The sequence below is a fragment of the Nelusetta ayraudi genome, unplaced genomic scaffold (genome assembly GCF_046127955.1).
Source record: "Nelusetta ayraudi isolate G7.1 ecotype Tasmania unplaced genomic scaffold, CSIRO-AGI_Nayr_v1 ptg000039l, whole genome shotgun sequence".
In the NCBI taxonomy this organism is placed as follows: Eukaryota; Metazoa; Chordata; class Actinopteri; order Tetraodontiformes; family Monacanthidae; genus Nelusetta; species Nelusetta ayraudi.
In genome coordinates, this window is record NW_027466089.1 from 2,588,213 (window position 1) to 2,610,652 (window position 22,440).

The 22,440-nt window shown below is 44.7% G+C and overlaps 2 protein-coding genes and 1 pseudogene across 2 annotated transcripts in view; 1 reads left to right on the plus strand and 2 right to left on the minus strand.

Annotated features, from left to right (window-relative positions):
• LOC142892607 (NLR family CARD domain-containing protein 3-like) overlaps nucleotides 1–22,440 on the minus strand; it is a 406,144-nt gene that overhangs the window by 69,496 nt on the left and 314,208 nt on the right. The window lies entirely within an intron of this gene.
• The window catches only part of LOC142892780 (ribonuclease inhibitor-like), a 75,379-nt gene that overhangs the window by 23,033 nt on the left and 29,906 nt on the right, over nucleotides 1–22,440 (plus strand). The gene's annotated exons all lie outside the window — the stretch shown is intronic.
• Nucleotides 3,409–5,728, minus strand: LOC142892602 (leucine-rich repeat and coiled-coil domain-containing protein 1 pseudogene; annotated as a pseudogene).

The following is a 22,440-nucleotide window of genomic DNA, read 5'->3' on the forward strand; positions in this document are numbered from 1 at the left end:
TTGTGTTTGAAATGAATGAAACTGGGTTTAAAGGTACAGTGTGTAAAATCCTCCCATCTAGTGGTCAGCTTGCAGATTGCAGATTCTGAAGTGGACATTTCACTTTGATTTTCAGAGTGATGACACCCTGGAAAAACTCTCCATCATTATAAACTCTTCATCATTTATTCTCGATTCAGGTTGGGGGACTGCAGGTTGTCAGAGCTCAGCTGTGATTGGCTGCTCTCAGCTCTGAAGTCCAACCCCTCCCACCTCAGACACCTGGACCTGGATGGGTACCAGCTGCAGGATTCAGGAGTGAAGCCACTAATGGATCTTGTCCACAGCAGAGACTATCAACTGGAGAGTGTGAGGTCAGTACTGGTTTGGAACCATTGGATGATGGTTCCAGCACCAAAGCCAGTTGATCCCACAGCAGAGGTCCAGTGTTCCCAGTCACAGTGTGAGAGGAGGATGGTGACGTCCAGCTGCTCCTCATTCATCCAACATCTGCTGCCAAACTGCTTCTTCTCTCAGTTCACCACCCAATTATTGATCAGTTCATCTTCATCAGGCCTCAGTATCAGTCCAACACTCCATGGTCACATGACCTTCACATGTTCCACACTAGACATGTGACTGAGAGTCTGCTTCTTCTCACCAGTCACTCCACCATCTCCATCAACAGTCAGCGTCTCTGTGATGATGCGTTCAAGGACCCTGAGTCCTGACTCCTGCTGTCTCTTCTTCTCTCTACAGGTGGAGGTGAGGGAGGATGAGGAGGAGAGTGAAGAGGAGCGCTCCATCTAGTGGTGGCTGACAGAACTACAACAAGTGGAGCCAAACAGCAAGCTGTGTGTCACGACTAGTGATGGTGAGGTGAAGCCTCATGAGGCATTGAACCACTTGAGCCAACTGGTTCGAAGCTTCATGTGCACACGAAACCACCTACTGGCCAAATGTACAATCACAGGCAAGCTGTGTCTGAACCACGTGTGATGCATTGAATTTTTGTGTCTGTTATGTCTGTTGGGAATGACTATGAATTGCAAAAAATGAATGACCAAATAATTTCTGTACATAAATTATATATATATATATATATTTTTGTTTGTTTTTTCTCACTTATTTATGATTATTTTTATGGGTACTGATGCCAGTGGTTATGGGGATGCTCCAAACAAATTTTGTTGTTAACTTTGTTCAACAATGACAATAAATAAATAACTTGACTTGATAACTATGTGTATGATACATTTTTTGAATGTATTCTGTTTGTGCAATTTTTTTCTGAAAATGGCATGGGTGTAATCAGGCAGATGACAGTGAAAGGGATTGTGGGACTTGGAAAAGGGCATAGATCAGGGGTGCTCACACTTTTTCAACATGCAAGCTACTTTTAAAATGAGCAAGTCAAAAAGATCCACCTCCTATAAAACAGGAAAAGTCATTCAGAAATATATTTGTAGTCCAATGATAAAGAAAGAAAGGATTAAATGTGCATTTATGCTCATCATTGCACAGAAAACTCATGGTTTAAAATTGTTTAGGTTATATCGGGTTATATATAGTTCGGGACTAAGCGGGTATGGAAAATGAATGAATGAATGAATGTAAAGCACAGCACATATAAGAACAAAATCCAGCACATCGTACATTATGATCAAAATCAACCAGATCCACCGTGTTTTCTAATCCTGCCTGAACGATTCTACCTGCTGTAATTGACGCGGATCTCTCTCTCTCTCTCTCTCTCTCTCTCTCTCTCTCTCTCTCTCTCTCTCTCTCTCTCTCTCTCTCTCTCTCTCTCTCTCTCTCTCTCTCTCTCTCTCTCTCTCTCTCTCTCTCTCTCTCTCTCTCTCTCTCTCTCTCTCTCTCCATGCGATAGACCCAAACTCCCTTCGCAATTGACCAGTAGATCGCGATGGACGTAATGGGCACCCCTGGCATAGATGCTTGTGTAACATGGACATTGATGTACAGGACAGGGCACTCCAAACTATAAACGCTATCAAAAATCTAGTAATCCAAACTCTCTCCAAATCTCAGTTGACTGCAACTCTCCTACAATAACCCCCATTTTGAATGGAGCCTGAGGGGTCTATATAAACCGTTAAAATATGAATTGCAGATATATATATATATATACATACATATATTAAAAGCGCGACTATTTCCCTGTGAAATGTCGGGCTTTGCTCTTGGTGAATTGTTGAGTTTCAGTTCGACGCGCCCAAGCGTGCAGAGTGATAAACAAAAATTCTGGAGGATGCGGCGATCCACTGTTCAGATTGTTTATTTGCAATCCAAAAACAAAAAACAAAAACGGTCTTACCGCGACAGCGGACAATGCGGCACAGGTTGCTTGCAAACTCACAGATCGACAAAGTAATCCAACAATCGTCAAAAAATGAGAAATCCAAAAAGTGCTTGAAAAGCGGTCTAAAACTGTTTGGCTGCATTCAACTCAAGAGACCTGCCGGCCCCGTTAACCACCCTAATATAGTTCAGGTGCTGCAGTCACCTGCCTATGGTGATGTGGGGGCGTGGCCCTTAGCGCAACCAATACTAAGAAAATACTAAATAAATAAAACAATTACTTTTGTGTCCATAATTAACACATTAAGCCACAGTGCAAATAAATCAGAAATAAGGAAAGAAAATAAATATTTTGGCTCCAACATTCCGGCCCCCAATTGGCATGCAGGAAACAAATGTCAATTATCAAAACAAAACAGAGGAGCCAAAGTTCTTTCACATCTTGTACAATATAATCGTCCTTTTTCTTTCTTTTTTCTCTTTTTTTTTTCACAAAATTGCAAACTTTTCAGTCTCTTTTGAAGATCTGCAACAGTTGATGAGTCCAAGATGTGTGCATATGTGTGAGTGAATCTTCAGGTGCTGCTTGTAGGTGTGTGTGGTGGGAAAGGGAAGTGTGTGTGCGTGAATTTGTGCGGGGACGGGTGTGAGTGTGTGTTTGGCATGTATATGCGTTAGTCTCTGTCTGATGCCTCCAGAAGAAGCACGAGTTTGGTGATAGGCCGGCAAAGAGTGCTGGTCTTGGTCCGAACTTGTACTTGTCTTACCGCTCCCTTGGAATCAGGTACGGGTTGAGTCACTTGGCCCATAAGCCATGATCCTCTTGGTGCCATTTCGTCCACAATTAAAACGATGTCTCCTTTTTTGAAGTTTTGTGTCTTCCTTGTCCATTTTTGTCTTTGTTGCAGTTCTGGCAGATATTCTTTTATCCATCTTCTCCAAAATACATCTGCCATGTACTGAACTTGACGCCACCTCCTTTTGCTGTAACAGTCGTCCGCACTGAAGACCCCCGGGGGTAAAGAAGGCTTGGTTTTCAGTAAAAGAAGGTGGTTCGGTGTCAACGGTTCCAAAGCCATTGGGTCGTTGGAAGCTTTTGTGATTGGTCTGTCATTGATGATAGATTCCACCTCGCAGAGCAAGGTAGCTAGTCCTTCGTCGTCCAGTATTGTGCAACTTCGCTACTGCAGCCCTTTGTGCATCGGTTGCTTTATTCCTTTCTTCCAGCAACACAAGTTCCTTGGCTTCAAACTTCTCCTTCATGCGCTTCACCTGGCTCTCCAGTTGAGTCAAGAAGTCTGTCTTCTCCTGCCACTTCTTGATTGTCTCACCGTGAACTCTTTTGGCCTCTTCCAACTCGACATCCTTGTCCACCAGCTGCTGTTTGAGCTCCTCCTTGCGGAGGCTCAAGTGCTCCAACTGCTCTCTGGCTTCTGCCTGCTGAGCGCGGTCCTCCTCCCGCTGCTGCTGGAACCTCTTCTGGGCCTGCGTTGCCTCTTCACGCATCCTCCGTAGCTGGTCGTCACGCTCCTGCAAGGCCTCTTTAAGTTTGCGGATGGATTCAGTCTGGTCATCGACTATTTTGGCTTTAATTTTGAGGGCATCGCCGTCCCTCTCACTCTGCTTCTTCCGACTCTCCAGCTCAGCACCCAAAACCTCTATCCTGGCTTCCAAACGTCCTCGATCCTGAGCCAAGGACACTCCTTGATGAGCGAGTTCCTGGCCCCAGATCTTCCTCTCTGCCCTGAGGCCGTCTATCACAGACTCGTGGGCTGTGAGCTGAGACATCAGTTGTGCCTTCTCTTTCTTCAGCAGCTCCAGCTGCAGACTCGCACGTCTGTCCTGCTGCAATTCTTCTTCCAAGGAACGGAAGCGGCTCTTCAGATCTGTCACAGCGTCATTTTTGGCTTTGTTCAACTGAGAGATGCGGCTGTTCTGTTCTTTGACCATTGCTGTCAGCTGCTGCACCAGAGAGGCAGATTTCTTCTCCTTCTCCTGGAACTGAGTGAATGCCGCCTTGTGACCCACAAGCTCCTCGGTCATCTGGTCACAAACGTCTTTGACCTCAGAGAAGCGAGCAGCCTCAATGGTGAGCGCCATTGCGGAACTCGTCCTCCAGGGCAGCGTACTGTTTCTTGCCCTCTGCCAGTTTCTCCTGCAGCTCAGACTCCCTTTGGCCGTGTTTCTGCTCCATGAATGCAACTTCTTTGGCAACTGCTTGGCGGAAATCTGACCCATCAGGCTGCAGCTGCAAGTCCAGTTGTTTCCTGTGCTCCTGTTCCCTGGAAACCAAGAGCTCGTGCAGCTTTTGAAGTTTGTCTTTCTGCTGGCGCACCGCTGCTCTCTGGATGTCCAGCTCTCTCCTCCGAACTGCTGCTTTGTTCCCCAGCTCCCGCTGTCGCTTCTCCTCCTCGGCTTGCTGTTGCGCCCTCAGTGACTCCCCCTGGGAGATGTTTTCCTCCAGCCTGTGCAATGCAGCCTTGTGTTGCTCTTCGCTGGTGCGGGCTTGCTCCACCTGCTGGGTGAGGGATCGACACCTCGCCTCCAGCTCCTCAACACGATTTTTCAGTTCACAGCGCCCTGACCGCTCCCTCAGCAACAGTTCTTTCAATCTGTCAGTGGTGTGAAGGGCCAAACTCTGAAGATCTTTTTCTTCGCCGGCCTTGGTCTGCCAGCACTTGAGTTCGTCTGTGAGCTTCCTAACGGCCTGCTCTGCCTTCCAGCGTCGCTCTCTCTCCTGGTCACGCTCTTCCAAGATAGTCCTGTAGGTTTCTGCCTCATCTTTTGGTTTACTTGTCACGTCAACAGAGGCTCCAATGGCTCTTTGCAGGAACTTTCTCACTGGCTCGACTGCTTTCGCGCCGCGTGCAATGTTTACTTTTTTCCGGGTTCTCGCTGTGGCCTCTGAACTCGTCTCGATGCGACACTGTGGATCACTGTCTGATTTCCTGCTTCTGATCTCCTTGGCAGGCCCCTTCTTCGTAAGGCTGTTGCGATGTCTGGGGATCCTGGACCGCCTCCGGTTTTCCTTCCCACTGTCACACTCGCTCTCTGACGTGTGATCCGTGTCCCTCTTGAAGATTTGTTGTGTCACGACAGCAGAGGAGCTACTGGTTGTTTTATCAGCAGGGGTCTTCTTGATGAGCTGGTAAACTTGTTCCTCCAGTTTTTTGATGCGTTCTTCATTGACAGAGTCCACTGTTTCAGCTACACAACGATTATTTGGAAATTGTGTGTCCTTTTTCTTTAATGGCAAAGCAATGCTGTAATGTCCATCTACCATTTTGATGGATGCAGAAACACTTTCCATGAACAATTTATCCTCCTGCGACATTTCAAGACGCTCTTCTTTCTCACGCTCTGGGAAGTCTTGCTTGATTTGCTGTCGTATCAAGTTCTCCAGCTTGACAACAGAGATCCTGTGAGCCATGACAACCCGTTTACCATTTTTGGAGACACTTGTTTTTCGAAAGGGACCATTTACAGTCCATCCTAAGGCTGTCTTAATGGCATAAGGTCCATTTTGCTTGCTGTTAATTACCTTCCAAGGTTCCAGTGCCATTGGAACGTTGCTGCCGATAAGCAAGCCGATATCAGAATTGATTGGATTGAGTTTTACCTCCTTTAGATATGGCCATTGCTTCAGATCCTCATGCGTGGGAATATTTTCCTTCTTAACAGGGATTTCATCTTGCATGTATGTAGTCGGAAGATCAAAGTAATCGTTACTGTCGACACTGCACATCTCTAGATCACATACAGATGCTGTCTTGACAACTTGAACTTGAACCATTGTTCGTAAAAGTATATCCGTGGTCCTTCCAGTGAGTTGAAGCTGCTGGAGAAGTGCCTTGCTGCAAAAACAATCAGTGCTGCCTGGATCTAAAAAGGCATATGTGGTGACTGTTTTGTTGCTCTTCTTGTTTCTTGCCTTTACAGGCACTATAGCTAAGACCGGTTCCACTTCTCCAGTGTTGTTATCACTTGATCCAGTTTCTTTGTCAACTTCAACTAGACCACTTGTGACAGACTTTTCTTGGTCTTTATAAGTTTTGGCTCCTCCTTTATTGGTGATGTGCAAAACAGTAGGGTGCTTGAGAGAACAAACTTGACATGTCAGCCTTTGTGAGCATCCTTTGCTCATGTGCCCTGACTCCAAACATCCAAAGCACACTCCTTTCCTTTTCAAAAAATCCAGTTTTTAATTGTGAGCTTTCCTGTTAAATTGAGAGCAGGTATCAAGCGTATGAGCGCCACTGCAAAATAAACAAGGCTTTCCATTATCTTTAATAGATTGGACATGGGAAACACTGCCCCCTGCTGGTCTTGTCAATGGGGACACGCTGGTAACTAAACCACTCTTGCTCCTTCTCACCATGCTGCCTTTTGGCAGCTGTGGTACCTGGAAGTTTCCTTTTAAAATTGGTGCAACGTCTTTTAAGCTGCCGAATACTGGGTGGGATAAGACTTTAGCTTGATTATCCACAAAATTCACCAAATCTGCAAACCTGGCTCTTCTTCCACTCTGCTCTTGCAGGTCACAAGCTTTGAACCTCCATTTTTCTTTCAATTTATAAGGAAGCTTGGAAATAATAATAATAATGATAATAATAATAATAATAAACTTTTATTTGTACAGCGCTAAATCACAGCCAAAGGCGTCTCAAAGCGCTTTATACAATCAGAGAGAACCAACCGGGCCCCCGGAGCAAGCAAGATGCGACAGTGGCTGGGAAAAACTCCCCTGTGGGAAGAAACCTAGGGCAGAACCAGACTCCAGAGGGCCATCATCTGCCTATGAGTAGTTGGGGTGAAGTAGAAAGATAGAGGAGAGACAGAGAAAGAGAGAAAGGAGCAGAGTGAGCCAGGGTGGCAGACAGGACAGAGTGAAAAACAGATACACCAACCAGGCAAAACGGATATAAACACAAAGAATAGGAACTAATTCAAGGCTGCTGTCCATGTGGAGTGTAAGTGTCCATGCTTTGGAAGGCAAGAGCCTAGCTCGATGGACAATCTGCCGATAGGACTAGTCCAGGTCTTAAGCGTGGTGGTGGGATGAAGCGATGACAGCAAGACTCCCAGGACAGCACAATCCAGCTCCTGGCGCAGTGGTCATCACCTGCCGGGGACACAGAGACTGCGGCAATATCATGCATATCGAGCATACTGTACAAAGCATAATGAGAGCTTGGACAGAGTGGATAGAGTAAAAGATTGGATAGAGTAAAAGATTGATTGGGTGAGGAGAGTGATAAAGGCTCCGCCTGCACAGAGCAATGATCCCTGTAACGGGAGCGAAAGATCTCCCTCCACGGCGTAAGCCGACAGCAGCTTAACTGACAGTGGATGGAGTCTAACTATAAGCTTTAAGAAAAAGGAAGGTCTTAAGTCTACTCCTAAATAAACTAACTGTGTCTGCCCCCCTCACCGAGGCTGGAAGATGGTTCCAAAATAGAGGTGCCAGGAAACTGAAACACCTACCTCCTGATCTAACTCTAGAAATTTTTGGGATAACTAAAAGACCTGAATCCTTAGAGCGAAGGGCTCTTGGAGGATGATAAAGTTCAATGAGTTCCCTAATATAAGAAGGAGCCTGAGAATGAAGAGCTTTGTAAGTTAAAACTAGAATCTTAAATTCAAATTCATTCTAGTTCCGGTTAACAATCGTGCCGCAGAGTTTTGGATTAACTGTAATGTCCTAAGGGATTAATTTGGGCATCCTGCTAGTACCGAGTTACAGTAATCTAGCCTAGACGTAACAAAAGCATGGATTATTTTTTCCGCATCTTTGAAGGACAAAAAACTTCGAATTTTGGCAATGTTTCTTAAGTGGAAGAAAGCTGACCTCCCTACATTCTGTATATGAGAATTAAAGGTCAGGTCCTGATCAAAAGTGACTCCTAGGTTCCGCACAGCAGAACTGGGTGTAGTACCAAATAGACCACTTTGTCCATCAAAAACTCTGTCCCTACTCTCTCGCAATCCAAATATAATGACCTCAGTTTTGTCGGTATTAAGCAACAGGAAATTCTGTGTCATCCAAGTTCTGACATCACGAAGACAAGATTCCAATTTGGCCAACTGATGAGCCTCGTTTGCCTTAAAAGAAAAGTACAACTGTACTGATGGCTTTCATATTCGTTGGATGATCCAGTTCCTCCAGATAATCCACTGTGTTCATTGCGTTGAGGCAGCTGTTTAAAAACAATGAGAAGCTCTTCAAAGATTCAGCATCCTCCACTTTTATAGATGGCCAACAGATTGCCTTATCCAGGTAAGCTGTGGCAATTGTGTAGTCATCTCCAAAATGTTTTTTCAGCAGTCTTTTTGCCTCCAGATATCCTCTGTCTGCTGGCATATACTGGCAGCTGCGCACAAGTCTGTCCCTGCTGTTGTCCGTTCTCTTCTCAATTCCATATTCAAACGCTCTGATGAAAAACAGATAGTCCAATGGTTCGCCTTTGAAAACTGGTATGGAAAGTGAAGGTAATGATGACATATTGTGCTGCTTTACCAGAGCTTCTGTAATTTTGTTTTGCTTTTCCATTATTTCCGCTAACTTGTCAACGCTGGTATGCTCTTGCCTTGGTGCAGAGTTCAACCTCTGCATGGTGGTTGATTTGTGGTCATGCTGCTGAGCGCTCACGTGAGTTTGCATGCTTTGTTCCACTGTGTGCGGCAGGTCATAACCTTTGACAGAGGTTTCTCTAGTTTTTGGTCTCACCACTTGTGGATGTTGTACCTTTTCAGTGGAAACTTCCTCGTGTGGATTTTGAGCAGCGCCCTTTCTGTAGTACGAGCTCATTCCATCAGATTGAAGAGATTTTTTGGAGCCGTCTCTGGCTTGCATAGACTCCAACACACTGATTTTTGCATTTGCTGCGGCGAGTTCAGTTTCCAGCTCCAATTGTTCCTGTCTCCTCTTCAATAGCTCCTGTTGCGCTTCAAGCTCGTGTTTTTTATCCAAGGCCGCAACTCTCTCCATGATGGCTGCTCTTTCGGCACGAATACGAATATGCAATGATGTTCCGGATGAACCTGACCATGACGTAGCCTTTGATTCTGGGGCATTAGAAACACTGTCAACTGGTCCAATGTCATCACAGTTTACATCACCTGGTTGCTTGTCGTTATCCACCATAGTGAATGAAGTCATCTGCTGTCCATCTCCAATACTTGACTGTTTGACTTCACACAACCATATTTGCACATCCTGTCCAAAAGCACTCAATTCAGCAATCTTATATTTAAGCCACTGCACTTGTTTAGCATATTCATTGTCAGGTAGCAAACCTTCAAGTGAATTCTGACATGCATTTGCTTCGTCACAAAGTCTGTTCAGTTCATGCAAATGGCCTTTTACTTTATTAGCATTTTCATTTGATTGCATGAGCTCTTTCATTATTTCCATTGGTTTTTTTTGCCTGTTTGCACTTCAAGTTTCTTGTTTTTTGGGTGTTGAATAAAAACATCTCCCAACCCTTGGCAGTTAGTTTGATAACCCTTTTTTCCTTTACAGGGCCCGTCACATTTTCCATTGCGACATTTTGCTTTTCAGCATCACCATCTTGTCGCTGAACAACAGGATCAATGTTAGACGTGACATTTTCATCCATTGCTTATATTCAACTTTGGCGTTACATTTACAGACTTCAATCCTTCGGATGTGCGAGTGCGACATTCCCAATGAATGACGCTTCATTGAGTGGGCGTGACAGATTAATGTTCATTGACGCTGCGTGCGTTCCATTTGTTTGCACAACAGCGTTCGAACGATGGTCATGCGCCAGTTTTAGACAATAAAAGTGCGACTATTTCCCTGTGAAATGTCGGGCTTTGCTCTTGATGAATTGTTGAGTTTCAGTTCGACGCGCCCAAGCGTGCTTGTGATAAACAAAAATTCTGGAGGATGCGGCGATCCACTGTTCAGATTGTTTATTTGCAATCCAAAAACAAAAAACAAAAACGGTCTTACCGCGACAGCGGACAATGCGGCACAGGTTGCTTGCAAACTCACAGATTGACAAAGTAATCCAACAATCGTCAAGAAATGAGAAATCCAAAAAGTGCTTGAAAAGCGGTCTAAAACTGTTTGGCTGCATTCAACTCAAGAGACCTGCCGGCCCCGTTAACCACCCTAATATAGTTCAGGTGCTGCAGTCACCTGCCTATGGTGATGTGGGGGCGTGGCCCTTAGCGCAACCAATACTAAGAAAATACTAAATAAATAAAACAATTACTTTTGTGTCCATAATTAACACATTAAGCCACAGTGCAAATAAATCAGAAATAAGGAAAGAAAATAAATATTTTGGCTCCAACATGTATATATATATATATATATATGGGTCCACTTTTCTGCTGCAGCTGGCCATTTTCCTTTTACACCGTCCGTCAAGAGAGCACTTCCATTAGGAAATAGTCAACATGAAATTTCGTCTTCTACTGACACCTGCTGGTCAAATTGAATAGTTGCAAATATTGTGAAGAAGTTGTCATCTAATTCTAATCCTAAACAATATGGCCATTCAAGTATTAAGACAATTAATCAGGTTTGTACTGCTTGATTAAACACAGTCATCCCGTTCCAGTGCACTAAAACCCACTTCCCTTCAGGACCGTGTCAGCGAAGCCAAAACTTCCTTGAGTGACGCTGTTTCCCAGCATGCAATGCGAGCTAGCGATTCACAATACTATTTCATCACAAACATGGATGTAAAAAATAAAAAGGGACGAAAAATGAAACTTCAGGAACACCAACCAATCCAATGCAATACAAGCAGAACTGGCCCAAAGTTTTATATTACGTACACCATAATAGAGCCTTCTGGTGGACAAGCCATACTATTTAATCTGTGTCCTCCTATGGCACTTCCGTGGGAGGAAGCTCATCGTAGAGGTCACGTGCTGTGTGCTCGTCACTCCGCCACACCAAACGGAAAAGTCGTAACAGGAGAAGCTTGCTGCTGGAAATAATGCGCTACAAGTGGATGTGACCCTCACTGAACCCAATTCAGACGACTCTCCCTCCACTTTTTTTGTTTTGTATGAGCATTAAAAAAAAAACAACGACATAATAATAATATGAATTTTGACCATGTATGTTTTGGAGTTCATTGAAAGAGGTTAATAAAAAAAAAGGGGTGGGCTGCCATTTTCTTTGTCCCCTCTTTTCTCCTGTTTATTAAGTATGTAGGGAGGTTAGCCTTCCTGTATTTGGCTTCTCTTTCTTTCTTTAGTTAGTTCTTAAGGCGAGCTAGTTGGAGTTTGGTTTATTATTTTGGCCTGGGCCCACCCTGAAGCCTTTGCTGCCCACCGGTTAAGTTGTTTTGTTTATTTCATTTACTGATCAATAAATGTTTTTGTTGAAAACCGCCAACTGCAGTGAGAAATTAATGAGGCTTGGGAGTGGGGGAAGGTGTCCCACACGTTGCGTCTCGGTCCCCCTCGACGGGACGTAACACGGAGTTTTCACCGTGACAGCAGGTTGAGCTCCTTCCGTTTTACAAGTGACGTCGTCACGTTAGCCTGTTCCATCCCTGCTAAATTCTTTAAAGAACTACCGTTAGTAAACTTTTAAATTATAATACGCTCTACACTAATTGTAATTTCCTGCCCGTGGTTCTATATTGCAACAGTTGACGGCTCATATCAGCAGATAAGCAGCAACAATCTGGGCATTGCGGGTGATTCATAAATATGTCATTTCTTATTAATTAGCCCATAAGTGTTGTACACCAGTGTGACACCAAATGCTTGTTGCTGACAGCAGTGAAGAAATGACACTCTAGTGGTTCTGCACATTAGTATAAATAGAGTGATTCTCTATCATTACATCACAGGACGGCGGCACTCTGACAGATTCCATGAACCTGGACACTGATGATCCAGACTCCGGTCCAGATGAGCCAAGAGGCCACAGTGGAAACGGTCAGAACATGGACTGGCTGCTGAAAGGATCCAGGTAGGTGGCGCTGTCATCCCAAGTTGTGTGGTGTGGAGGATCAGGGCCAAAGTTCCAGATGCTCACAGATGTGAGTCTGGATTCAGGAGGAGTGTTTGAAGGCTGGACTCCCAACAGTGATTGGCTGCTGAGGACCTCTCAATCACAATCAGGTTTTTTAGTGGCTGTGAGATTGAAAGTGAGATTGCATTGTCCAGGTAGGAGGACAGCAGTCAGCCATGTTTCACCTCCAGTCAACACGCAGTGGTTCACATGAAGGTCCAAGAGGCCTACAGACCTACACTGAGTCTGGACGTGGCAGTACAGTTGGATCATTGTCTTTGTTGTGTTGTTTGGTCATTGTGATCCAATGTAATGTGAGAGAAGGACGAGTGCAGTTATATTGGAGTGAGTTATTTTTAGTGTAATAGAAGTTATAATGCAGAGTCTGTTTTTATGAAATGTTCTATCACCTGGCATCCATCCATCCATCCATCCATCCATCCATCCATCCATCTTCTACTGCCGTATCCGGAGTCAGGTCTCGGGGGCAGCAGCCTCAGCAGAGACCCCCAGACTTCCCTGGACCCAGTCACCTCCTCCAGCTCCTCCAGTGGGACCCCAAGGCTTCCCAGTCCAGCCCAGAGACCTGGTCCCTCCAGCAGGGTCTCCTCCTGGTGGCACATGCCTGGAACACCTCCCCAGGGAGGCGTCCCAAACAAGACCCCGAGATGCTGGAACTCCTCCCCCTGAGGCAGGGCCTCCCCACCGACCCAGAGAGGGCAAACCACCTCATATCCAGCATTGATTTATCTGTTTGTGATTAATTATAATGTATCATTTATTTTATTTAAATTATATTTGAACTGAATTGGATTTGTTTGTAAAAGTGAGATTTATTTTCATTGATTCATGTGGTTTATGTTGAGACCTAGTGGAGAAGTGGGTATGGCCTACAGAAGGTTTGAGTACACAAGTTATTCAGATATGGAGAATCCCCATGGCAGGTCTTCAGGAGATATATAATCAAAGTGTTAAAGCAGCAGAAATGAAACGTCAGTTGAGGTCAAGGTCACACAGGTCAGAGGTTGTGATGGCTTTTATTGTCAGAATATTGAATCATTGAAATATAATGTTTGAGCTCGTAACAAAGTTAGGATGATATAACATAATCACATAAAATAAATGATCTGGTTTCCTTCTGATTCATTGACGTCCTTCTGAAATCTCCACACAAACATCTGGCAAGCATCAAAACCATGAATTATTTTGAGGGAAACTTCTTTTGTCTTACTTATGATTCAATAATGATTTGAGTTCCCATCACAGGTGTTGTGAATCACTTTATCTTTTCCACATGATTTCCTTATTTAAGATCATGAAGCAGAAATAAAGTCTCTTGAAAAGTATTTTTCACCTCCAAAATGAAGTCTGAAGTGAGAGCAGAGCAGTGTGTTGTTAATGTGTGGAACCTTCATGCTGAGATGTTCCAGCCGTGGATGAGGAGAGCAGAAGCAGTGGTTGTGTTGCTGCTGCCTTCACTGAGCAGCTGCTCCAAGTCCTGCTTCTTCCACTGAGGATTCAGCTCCACCAGTGGCTTCTGGGACGTCTCTCCCAGTAACCACAGCAGCTTGTAGGGAGAAGCAGTCCGCCAGCCACCAGGCTGCACTGGGGTCAAAGGTCGTGACACGCCCACACAGTGTTGGTGCGTGCAGCTTGCTGTTTGGCTCCACTTGTTGTAGTTCTGTCAGCCACCAGTAGATGGAGCTCTCCTCTTCACTCTCCTCATCCTCACCACCACCTGCAAAGATAAGAAGAGACAGCAGGAGTCAGGACTCACGGTCCTTGAACACATCATCACAGAGTTGATGGAGATGATGGAGTGACTGGTGAGAAGAAGCAGACTCTCAGTCACATGTCAAGTGTGGAACATCACAAGGTCATGTGACCATGGAGTGTTGGACTTATACTGAGGCCTGATGAAGATGAACTGATCAATAATTGAGTGGTGAACTGAGAGAAGAAGCAGTTTGGCAGCAGATGTTGGATGAATGAGGAGCAGCTGGACGTCACCATCCTCCTCTCACACTGTGACTGGGAACACTGGACCTCTGCTGTGGGATCAACTGGCTTTGGTGCTGGAACCATCATCCACTGCTTCCAAACCAGTACTAACCTCACACTCTGCAGTTGATGGTCACTGCTGTAGACAAGATCCATCAGTGGCTTCACTGATGACTCCTTCAGGGGGTTCATATTTAGGTCCAGCTCTCTGAGGTGGGAGGGGTTGGACTTCAGAGCTGAGAGCAGCCAATCACAGCTGAGCTCTGACAAACTGCAGTCAATCAACCTGAATAGAGAATAAATGATGGAGAGTTTATAATGATAGAGAGTTTTTCCAGGGTGTCATCACTCTGAAAATCAAAGTGAAATGTTGACTTCAGAATCTGACACTACAGAAAATGTCACCTTGAAATTAAATCCTCAGTCCAAAACTAATGTGTGTTGAAATGATGTTTGGTCACATGACCACTGATGACCTGTTTTTCCTTTTCCTTTTTCTTTTTTTTTTTTTTTTACTTCAAACATGAACAGAATGAAATTTTCATATTCTGGATGTCATTTTGATATGAATCAACCTTCAGTTCAATGTTTATTCAACATGTGTGATGAACTGTGTTTGGTGCTGAAACCATCATCCACTGGTTCCAAACCAGTACTGACCTCAGAGTTTACACTTTACAGTCTGGACTCTGCAGAAAACCACTCAGTTCCTTCACTGATGAATCCTGCAGCTGGTTCCAACTCAGGTGCAGCTCTCTGAGGTGGGAGGGGTTGGACTTCAGAGCTGAGAGCAGCCAATCACAGCTGAGCTCTGACAAACTGCACCCCTCCAACCTGAATAGAGAATAAATGATGGAGAGTTTATAATGATGGAGAGTTTTTCCAGGGTGTCATCACTCTGAAAATCAAAGTGAAATCGACTTCAGAATCTGACACTACAGAATAAAATGGGAGAGGGAGGGCGAGCGAACGAGTGCTGCACTGTGGAGTCCATTACTGGCTCTTGATGATGTTGCTGTCTGGGCCCCCTTGCACCAAAGTAGGATTGCGTCATCCAAGATGAGTCACTAAGCCTTCAGCGTTCAACCAATCCACAACATGTGTGTCCAGGCTTCATGGGTCACACTAAAAGCCATCCAGGATGAGAAGACACGGATTCATCAAGCCAGGTGAAAGCTCTCCTGGATCAGTGCGCAATGCTCGCGGCTTCCTTCCATAGACCCCGGTTATGGAGCTGGGATTGACGGATTGGCCATCTTTGACCTCCTCAGAAGCCTCCATGAGGATTTGTGCCTGGGACGGGGATTCAGACTCTCTACCGTCCACTGTCACAACAACAACCTCATGTTACTCTTTGATGTGTCTTTATGTTTCTATAATAATAATAATAATAGTAACAATAAACTTTATTTATATAGCACTGCTCATACACAACATGTGCAACCCACAGTGCTTAACAAAATAAAACAAAACAAAACAAAACAAAGAAAGGTAATAATAATAAGAAGAAGAATAACAATCATAATAATAACAATGAGAAAAAATAAAAAGCTCCACTGCCCCTCCCCCCACCCCATACGGACCCACCTCTCCCCACCAACGCACACAGACAAACGCCCACCCCCATATTCACACAGACATTAGATAAAACGGCTTGGCACTGAAGAATCTGATGAGGAAAGGCCACTATGGGGAGCCGTCCACACAAGGGGGCATCATGGCCTGCAGCGCCCCTATGGGCAGACCAGGCGTAGCTCCCACCATGGAGGGCCCCCCATGAGGAAACACTGGCACTAAAAGTATAAAAGGGAGAATAATCATAATGAGAAATCTGTTGGTGTCTGTACGTCCTGATTAAAATTTGTATTGGTTAAAAGATTGAAGGTAGAGAAAAGAAATCAAGGGTTTTTGCTATTGTTTGTGATGAGGTTGGAGAAATGGGTTATTCTTGCCTGTTTGACAGTTTTATTGTAAGATTTGAGTAGATGACGAAATGTCTCATAATGGACAGTGTTACGAGAGTTAACCACTAGATGGCAGCCAAGTTCCATGCAATATGCAGAGACATCTAGTGCGAGTTGATGACGTTGGCTTCCGGGTGTTTTACCTGATGAGCACTGTTATAACTAGCGGCCATACAATAAAAGTAGCGTATCTACAAAGATTGCCTGACTGTATAAAAGAAAGAACGAAACAAGGACAGGAGTTGGGGAAAAAACGCCTCACCCCATCAACAACCACAGAATCAACGAGGCATACGTCCCTGTCACTGTCCCGCCACAAGGGGCGAAACGTCAATGAATGGTAGTTCATGGTTGATGACCCTGCAGCTGACCCGTGGGCACCGAAAGAAGTGCGACAGGCAGCAATGCCAAGCAGGAAATGTCTCCTACCTGTACATTTACAGTAAGTGATAAAATAGCTATATTGCATTTATTTTTCAGTGTTTTAAGAGTCCTTTCATTAAAAAGCTAAATACCATGAAGACACATATTTTGTGGAAACACACCCACTTCCACATTCAGGTGGAGGTCCTCCACCCCCGCGAGATGTCCCGGTGTTGAAACTGTAGGAGACGGCGACTCTCACTGGAAGTGTCGGGACTGTTCTTCGCTGTAGGGGAGCGCTCCTCGTGGACCAACTCTACTTCTGGTGTAGGGAATGCGTAATGCAGCGTTTTCTTGCTTTGCATCGCTCCTCTGATGAAGTGAATGTTTTTATGTCCTGCAGCGTGTTGTTTTTTTGTTTTGTTTTTTTGCGTTTGCACCACGATCCTCTTTTTGTACCGTTGTAAACTTGTATTTGTGTTTGTGACTTTGCGTCGTTTCCGTGCTCAAATACGCCATTGTCCCGTATTTGGCAGCTAAAAAAGCTGTCCCGTAATGAACTGAGACGGGACGCACTTGACTTTGTCTCCACTCCGTCGCCCCGGCAACCCCAGTGTCCACGCTGAGAACTCTGTCCTCCGCAGTTCTTGGCATTTCAGCTCGCAATCCCAGAGGTGAGCAATGGGCATTCATTGCTGAATGTTTAACCCCCCCCCCCCCCTCCTTTGGTTGTGGTTTATTTGGTGTAGACAACTGAGTTTGTCTGTTTTTGTTGTTGGCGTCACCACTTTCTTTGGTTGCTTTTGTTTTCTTTGTTTTCTTGGTAAAATTTTGGTGAAACTTTGGGTTTTCTATTGAGTAGCGATTTTGTTACAGTTTGATTTCCTTTTTAGTTCATTACTATTTTGTTCCCCAGTGATCGTTACCTTTTGTTTTGTGTGTGTGTGAAGACTAAAGAAAATTTTTCTTTTGTTTGAACTGTTTAACGCTTGCCTGAGTGTCTCAATGTATTAGTGTATTCATTGTGTTCTCTTTTCTTTTGGACAGGAGTTGGCGTAGCGTGCGGCAGACTGCGTCTGTGGTTCCCCTTCACTTTGCTTTATTTTGCACAGCACGAGGGAAATTTTGCTTTGTAGTGATTCCCTTCGCTTTGTTTATTCCCTTTTTTCAGTTTTTCTTTGTTTTTTCTTTAGCCTTTCCGCTCGGCTACGTCCAGCCCTGCTCCCCTTATTTTCTTATGATGTTGAACAATCTTTTTGGTATAGTACTTATTTTTTTGACACTCACTCAGGCAGCTAAACCTGGTCTTATTGTTTTTTAAAAAAAGATTTTCCTTGGTGTGTTTAAAAAAGAGTCAACTATTTTAAATTATGATTGAATAAAGCTGTTTCTTTGGAAGTCCGTCTCATCCTCTCAAATCTCAAAGCGTAACGAACCTGTGTAGCCCGAGGAATTTTATTATAGTCTATTTCCTGGGGTGCAACTCCCCAGGTGGCGCTGTCAGGCAACATAATATATAACATATTATAGAATTATATAATCCCTATATATGAATTCACATGATCATGGGTGTTATGATCAATGCTCCCTCTAATTTTCCATGTGTCTGGGCATCCAGACAAGCTCCTTGAGCACACTGAGGACCACTGTGGGCAACATCAGATGTGCACGCTGTGGCCACACACCAGTATCACACCTGTTCAAAACCTTGGATCATAGCAAGTTACATGGCTTATTAAAAGAATCAAATTCCAGCAGCAATTTTCATGAGTTTACTTTGAATAGAAGTGATTTGGCCCACTTCAAATGAAAAAGAGCAAAATCTTGTTGTTGATGAGATGTGTAGTGTGTTATATGTGAGAGTCCTGCTTTAACCATAGGAAGAGTCCTGCTTTGGCCTGGCTGAGGTCCAGTTGTGGCCTGGCTGAGGGTCATGTTGCGTCAATGTGCAGTGGCATGCGCGTGATAGATTGAAAAATAAGCCGAAGTGATAGCTCTTCTCTGAATAGACAAGTTAAGCCAGTGTGCTGCAGTTAGCCAGTGAAAATAGAGCGGAGTGGCACCTCTTCACTTTGTTACGCAATCTATGTCAGCGCGGTGCTGCAGCCTGGAAACTTTCTCTGCCTTTTGGACTCATACGGTGCAGCTGGAAGAAAAAAAAAACATCATTCCGAAGGCGTAGCGGTGCGCCGCCTAATAAAAGCTCTAAAATTATTAACTAATACGTTTCTGTTGAATTTTATTTTATGTGCTACATAGATTTCCTTGTGCGCTGAGAATGTGCAAGTAGTGCGCGATTGCGCAAGCAAGCAGCTTAGAGGGAACATTGGTTATGATGCAATAAAGTAAATACACTGTGAGTCAGTAAAGTACCCGTTCTCTACTTGTTCTGTAAAATAGTGGTGTGTGTGTGTGTGTGTGTGTGTGTGTGTGTGTGTGTGTGTGTGTGTGTGTGTGTATGCCAGATAAATATCAGCTGTTTCCCACATTGACTGATGTGCTTTTGAAACTTTGATCTTGTCTTCATGGTGTTGACTTTCTAAATGGCTGTGGTGAATACATGGAGATCTTGACAGAAGAGAAATCTACCAACAAGCAGAGACTTTATCTGGATTGTCTTGTTGCTTTATTGCTTCAATTCAACAGTTGATCATTGACTTGACATTGTTATGCAGTATAGACTGATGGTATATTTCATGACTTATTGATTGACTGTTGTCACATTGAGCCAACAAGCAGAATCAAAAGACAAAATTCTCTCACAATATTTACATGCATTCATCTGATTGTTGACAAACGGATCAACAGTCAGAAGGTTGATCAGATGGATGAGTTGTTGAAAGGTCAAAGGTCAGGGTGGAAAGGTCCAGAGTGGAAACAGACCTCAGCTGTGTTTCCACAGTAATAAAGTTGTCATGTGGACTAATGACACATTATTAATCTGCGGGATGAATGGGCTGCAGAGGAAGAGAAACAACGTGGCACAAACATCCAGCAGGTGGACAACAGTCACCAGGAGCACCAACGAGGAAGTGGCGTCCAGGCCCCGCCCACCCTGTGATTGACAGCCGGAGACACTGGGTAACAAACGTCAAGACAGAAGAAGAATCAAAGGTGAGAATTCAGCTCAGAGTCTCTCTGACGACTTCAGTCACACTTTCATCAACTCAGCTGAAGAACCTGAAGGAACATAAAGTCCAACATGTAGCGGCTGAGTGAAGGAGGTCTGGACTCTGTGGAGGAGCTCCATGGTTCCAGAGACGCTGTAGAAGGACAGAAGACCTGCTCTGTGGTCCAGGTACACTCCCACTCTGGAGGACCGAGGACCTGAGACACGAGTACTCATGTTGTTGTGACGAAACCAATATTCACCTGGGTAACAATATAAACTCCAGGATTTGTCATTTGCTGTGTCTCAATTCAGGTTCTGCACCCTTGAGGCCGAATGTCCTCCGTCTGAAGGAAGCGTTCTTAGAGTTCCCAGCCTAGAAGGACGGACCAAACCCCGCCTCCCCGGTAACCACTCGGGACGGTCTAGCCTTCGGCGTATTTCCTTGTTTCGTCACCGCCGTTCCCTCTGGCTGGCCAACCCTGGAAGTGACGTTTCTATAGTATCACGCTAACCATTGGTTTGCCATCTAACGATGCCGTTGAATGTTCAAATAAATAAAATCCTACGTTAAAAACTGGATACTTTATGTGAAACGTCAATATTTAGATTTATATGTCGTGTCTTAACCAGTACATGCCGCTAATTTCAGCTGACTTCCCAGGATCCCACGATGCTTTGCAGCAGCACGCAAAGCATCATGGGATACCCAAGTACGCGAAGGATAGTAGCGGTATATCCTTGGAATCGGCTAAAACGAGTGCGTATTTACGAGTGCGCATTTTGAGCATCCTAAACACCCTCGGGAATTGGGACAAGCCTTCGCGCAGTGCGATGACGCAACTTCCTTTCAAAATGCGCACTTCAAGGATGCAGAACCTGAATTGAGACACAGCAATTGAATCCAAATCTACTTTCTTCTGACCTTCCTGCTCTGCCGATGTTCCTGTAGGCCACTGCTACACCAACCCCCTAAAATAAACCACAGAAGTCCCTCCCCCTTCTCCACTCAACCTCCCAGTAACATCGTCCAGTCAGACCTTCTCTACTCAGGACCTGCTTCTTGTCAGTGAATCTGTCTGGATGATCACAATAAGACTGAACTTCCTCCATGAATGTCACTTTTCTGTTCTCCTCAGATAATAACAGACGTTTGTGCACTGTGCAGAACTTGCTGTATTTCATCTCTCAGCTTGGTCCAGCTGCTGCCACGTCCTCAAAGTATCTCAGAGGACGGATCTCCAGGCTGGAGGAGTCTGGAGACGGACTGAGTGCTGGTAGTGAGGAGAACCTGTGGAGAAACTGGCTGTGGTCCAGTGTGTGTGAGATCTTCTCCAGCTCAGCGTCTCTCCTCTTCAGCTCCATCATCTCCTGCTCCAGCTTCTTCTCAAGCTCTTTGACTCCACTCACTGCTGCCCCCTGTGTGGATCTGACCTGCTGCTGCACCTCAGAGCGTCTTTTCTCCAGCAGACGGATCATCTGGGTGAGGATCTTCTCGCTGTCCTTCACTGCTTTATCAGCAGAGCCGTTGATGGACTCCACCCCCTTCAGGTCTTCCTCTGTGTGCTGGATCTTCTGCTGGATCTTCTGCCTGGTCTCCTCCAGCTCTCTCTGCCTCCCAGGCCTCTGTACTGCTGCTGACACTGTCTGATGACCTTTATGTTCATCCATACAGCATAAAGCACAGATGATCTTCTGATCAGTGCGGCAGAACATCTTCATCACCTCATCATGACGAGGGCAGATGTTCTCCTGGAGCTGCTGGCTGGGTTCCACCAGCTTGTGTCTCTGTAGGGGAGCAGCATCACGATGAGGCTGGAGGTGAGAGTCACAGTAGGAGGCCCAACAGACCAGACAGGACTTGAGGGCCTTCAGTTTCCTCCCAGTGCAGACATCACAGGCCACTTCTCCAGCTCCAGCATAGCAGTGATCAGCAGGAGCATCTTGGAGTCCAGTCACCCCCCCGACCCCCCCCCCCCGCAAAGAAACTTGGCACGTTAACTTTGCCGACACGTTAGCGTAGCGCGACAGCGATAGCGTGCTTCCCCCCCCCCCCCCCCGTCAACGTTAGCGCAATTTCCAACCAGCACTGCAGAGAGAAAGGCAATATCCAGGTGGAGTGAAAATACATCCCAGTTCCCACCATCACAGGCATATAGACGTAGATAAGATAAATTTACATAAAATACCAGAATGTTTGTCAATTTTTCATTAAAACATATTTTATTTGTTTAGTTAGATAAAAATGTTTCCTCCCAGCACAATATGTATTTGTTAATTTAACTCACATTCCTGCCATCATCGTAACACAATTCAGTGTCACTTTTAAGTTGGAAAAGCATACTAATTAAATTACTTAAATGGCACATTTCAAGTAAAACTGTTGCTATTTAGTCTATTTGTGGTGGTATGTGAGTTATACTTCCCATAAAAAGACTTCCTTTTACATCAAGAATATTTAAATTTTTCATAGATGACTCCCAAAGAGACAGACATATTCTGTCAAGTTCTAACCTGAAGACCACTCTGTCTGGTCCAAAAAGAATTATATTGAATTGAGAGCAGCTGTTCTTATTTTCTCTTTTTTGAGAGAGATTTGCTCAGATTTTCAGTTGACCTGTTAATTTGATTTCTCTGATTAAAATTAAAACAAAGTCTGATATTTGGCAGCTTGTTTAATTCTTATACATAGGTAT